Below are 4,973 nucleotides of genomic sequence, written 5' to 3'. Positions count from 1 at the left end.
ATTCCTGGAGAATATGTCCAATCTTTCTGAAGAAATTTCCCAAGATTGTAAATCTACCAGCCAAAAATTTACAAATCTATCTGGAGAAGATTACGAAGATTCGTGGAATAGATTTCTTATCATTCTTGAAAAAAATCATAATCATTTCCTATCTGATAAAATTTCAATCTCGAAAAAGTTTCCAATCTTCTGTGGGTAGAATTCCTATTTTCTTGGAAAGATTTTAAATCTTAATTGGAACGCAATTTTTTATAAATGAAATCATTCCTTGGGAGAATTACCAATCTTTTGTAGATTCACTTCCTGGAAAAGATTTTCAGTTTTCTCGAAGAAGATTGCCAATGATTCCTCAAAAAGATTTGCAATCTTCCTAAAGAAGATTTCCAGATCTTCCTGGAGAAGAATTCCAATCTTCATGAAGAAGATTTGCAATTATTGCTGAAGAAGATATTCTTGGAGAAAATTCTAAATATTCCTGGCAAAGATTTCCAATCTTCTTGGAGAAAATTCCTAAACCTTCCTGGAGAAGATTTCCAATCCTGCAAGTGGAGACTTCCAATCTTCCAAGAGAAAATTTGCAATCCTTCCCAAAGAAGATTTCACAATCATCATGGAGAAAATTTCAAATATTCCTGAAGATGATTATCATCCTGAAGAAGGAAATTCACAATCTTCCTAGACAAGATTTCCAAATCTTCGTGGAGAAGATTCCCAATATTCCTGGAGAAGATTTACAAACTTCCTAGAAAAAAGTTACAATCATCCTAGAGAAGATTTGCAATCCTTCGTGGAGAAGATTTCTAAGTCTTCCTGGAGAAAATTTCCAATATCCCTGGAGAAGATTTCCAATCTTTCTAGAGAAAATTCACAATCGTCCTAGAAAGGATTTCCAAATACTCCTGGAGAAGAATTACAATATTTATGAAGATGATTTGTAATTCTTCCTGAAGAATATTTCCACTCTTCCTGGAGTATATTTACAATCTCAATGGAGAAGATTTTTAATATTTCTGGAGAAGATTTCCAAATCTTTCTGGAGAAGATTCCAATATTCCTGGAGAAGATTTACAATGTCCTTGGAAGAGTTACAATCTTTCTGGAGAAGATTCATAATCTTCCTTGAGAAGATTTGCAATTCTTCCTGAAGAAGATTTTCAATCTTCCTGGAGAAAATTTCCAAGAGAAAGATTTACAATCCTTCAGGAGAAGATTTACAGATCGTCCTGGAGAAGATTTACAATCTTCCTAGAGAAGAATTCCAATCTTTATGAAGAACATTTGTAATTCTTCCTGAATAATATTACCAATATTCCTGGAGTATATTCCCAATCTTCCTGGAAAAGATTTCCAATGTTCCAAGAGAAAATTTGCAATCCTTCCCAAAGAAGATTTCCAAATCTTCCTGGAGAACATTTCCAATGTTCCTGGAGAAGAGTTACAATCGTCCTGGAGAAAATTCCAATCTTCCTAGAGAAGATTTGCAATTCTTCCTGAAGAAGATCAGAATCAATCTTCCTGGAGAAAATTTCCAAGAGAAAGATTTACAATCTTCCAGAAAAAGATTTACAGTCTTCCTGGAGAAGATTTCCAAATCTTTCTTCAGAACTTTTCCAAATTTCTCTGGAGAATATTTCGAATATTACTGGGTAAGATTTAAAATCCTCCTAGAGAACAATTACAATCTTCTTAAAGAAAATTTACAATCTTCCTGGATAAGATTTGCAATCCTTCCTGGAGAAGAATTTCAATCTTTATGAAGAAGATTCGTAATTCTTCCTGAAGAATATTACACAATATTCCCAATCTTCCTGGATACGTTCTCCACTCTTCCTAGAGAAGATTTACAATCTTTCTGGAGAAGATTTTCAAATTTTTCTGGAGAAGATTTCCATTTTTTTCTGGAGAAGATTTACAATCTTCCAAGAGAAGATTTACAATATTTCTACAGAAAATTTACAAATTTCCAATAGAAGATTTCCAATGTTCCTGGAGAAGAGTTACAATCTTCCTAGAGAAGATTTGCAATGTTTCCTGAAGTAGATCTTCAATCTTCCTGGAGAAAATTTCCAAGAGAAAGATTTACAACCTTCCAGGAGAAGATTTACAGTCTTCTTGGAGAAGATTTCCAAATCTTTCTTCGGACCATTTCCAAATCCTTCTGGAGAATATTTGGTATATTGCTGGATAAGATTTACAATCTTCCTAGAGAACATTTACAATCTTCTTAGAGAAAATTTACAATCTTCCTGGAGAAGATTCGCAATCCTTCCTGGAGAAGTTTTCTAAATCTTCCTGGAGCAAATTTCCAATCTTTATGAAGAAGATTTGTAATTCTTCCTGAAGAATATTACCAATATTCCTGGAGTAGGGGGAGATCCCCCAGTACCGGACACTTAAGCCACTAAATTCATAATTTATGATAAATATTATCATTTTTATAGTGTACAAAAATAAATTTGAAAATATAAATATGAATTTTGACATTGAGTTTTGATGATGTATTTTAGTACCAAATTGATCGATCTTGAAAGGTGGTACCCAATACCGGACACGATCTGGAAATGCCTCGAATTCTGTAAATTTGAACATCATTGAATGTGTACACTATAGAAATAGTTTATAATTACCAATTCAATGCATTTGCAACATTTACAAGAATAATTTGAGTTTTTTTTAGTTTGCTAGATGCTTATCAAAAACCTCTTCCATATATGATGAAAAATAGCACATTTTACGATGTTGTTATGAATTGTTTATTTTTCTTAATTTTATTGCATGTTTGATACCATGGTCGACGGAACCCATGAAAAATGAAAGTATTTTGAGACACTGATGCAATAATTACAAAGATATCATATAACAAATCAAGCTGTCCGAAACTGAGGGACAGGAGGTGCTTAACCAAAATTGTAATTTGTCCATATTTACTTCAATTATGGTACAAAATGCATTCATACTATCAAATTAGGATTGTGTTCGATCATGCTTGCGGGATCCAAAGTATTTTTTCATTTTCAAAATAATTACTAAATAGGCTCAAAATTAAGAAGATACGTCAATTTTTTAAAGATTTTCAAACTTTTCTACTTTTTTAAAAAGGGATGCATATTTCAAGGATGTGTTATTCTACGCAAACATTAGTCTACACAAAAGCTTTCTTTTCTACTAATACACCATCTTTATTGGACCATGATTTCTCAATGTTTCGACTTTGTCCGGTATTGGGTGCTGTCCGGCACTGGGGGATCTCCCCCTATATTTCGAATCTTCCTAGAGAAAATTTACAATCTTCATTGAGAAAATTTCCAATCTTCCAAGAGGAGGCTTCTAATCTTCCTGAGAAGATTTGCAATCCTTTCTGGAGAAGATTTCCAAATCTTCCTGGAGAAAATTTCCAATATTCCTGAAGAAGATTTCCAATCTTCCAAGAGAAGATTTACAATCTTTCTAGAAAAAATCCTAGACAATATTTACAAATCGTCCTAGAGATGATTGTAAAGGATCAACCTCTGGCAACCAGGCCTGTATGAATACCCAATACTGTATGTATACTTTTATAACGACTTGACTGTATTTTGCTAATGTCAAATGTGTTAGTTTGTTCTTTTATTACAACCGCGAATTACAAGATTGTTTTAGGGTAACAGTCGTATTTTGGACCCCCTAAGGAAGTGATTTTAGTTTTGTGTCCTAATTAATTAATTGCACAGCGTAACACTGTCAAAGAACATGTCAAAATGTAGAGAAAAACTTCCTCTACGAGATAAAAATGCCCAAACGGTCATGTAGGATCCAAAAAACGTCGAAAATAATTGAACTGTGAAGCACTGTTTTTCATTATTTTGGACACACCAATACATTTTGGACCCTCAAAGTATATATTTTGGACCCCCGGCATTTTTTTATCGTTTGGCGACAAAGTCCATGACACTGGATGTATAATATGCTTGCCCATAGTCTAATCAATCGATCGACAATGGAAAACTGAAGAAATTCTACGCTTTTTGTCCAGAAATTTGAAAAAAGTTTTTGTTTACATTTGAACAATTTCTGACGGCTCCAATTTCTGTGTGTAACGTGTTGTAACGGTTGCATGGATGCACCGAATAAATTCCAAATGGCATGCAAATTGAGTTGGTCTTTCGATTTAAACTGGGAAATTTGCAGGAAAATGGGGGGTCCAAAATATATAGAGGTCCAAAATATAATGGTTACCCTATCTCTCGAAGTAATGTCCGGATTTTTAATCGAGTTTCTCCGTCCATCCGAAATCCCATTTTAATGATTCCTAATCTTCCTGGAGAAGAATTCCAATATATATGAAAAAGATTTGTAATTCTTCTTGAAGAATATTACCAATATTCGTGGAGTATATTCCCAAGCTTCCTGGAAAAGATTTCCACTATTCCTAGAGTATATTTCCAATCTTCCTAGAGAAGATTTACAATCTTCATGGAGAAGATTTACAATCTTTCTGGAGAAGATTTACAAATCTTTCAGGAGAAAATTTCCAATATTCCTGGAGAAGATTTACAATCTTTCTATAAAAAAAATACAATCTTCCTAGACAAGATTGACAAATCGTCCTGGCGAAGATTTATAATCCTCCAGGAGAAGATTTCTAATTTTCCAGGAGAAAAATTCCAAGTCTTCGTGGAGAAGATATGCTATTCATCCTGAAGAAGATTTCCAATCTTCCTGGAGAAAAGGAAGATTGGCCTGGAGAAGATCCTCAATCTTCGTGAAAAAGATTTATCTAAGATTCTCTTTCAGAATACCAGAATATCAAACCTGTAATTTTTCCAAAGATGCCTCCAGAAACTAGTTCAACTGTTCCCCCATGTAGGACGGCACCACTTGCTCGCCTACCACCGATTGCACAACTTACTCGCCGTATTCGTATAGCTAATACACTGCCCATAACTGCATATTTGTAACATTCGACAAAAGTAGGCATTGAGTAAATGGGATTT

Source organism: Aedes aegypti, chromosome 1 (assembly GCF_002204515.2).
Source record: "Aedes aegypti strain LVP_AGWG chromosome 1, AaegL5.0 Primary Assembly, whole genome shotgun sequence".
In the NCBI taxonomy this organism is placed as follows: domain Eukaryota; kingdom Metazoa; phylum Arthropoda; class Insecta; order Diptera; family Culicidae; genus Aedes; species Aedes aegypti.
This window is presented reverse-complemented; position numbering follows the sequence as displayed.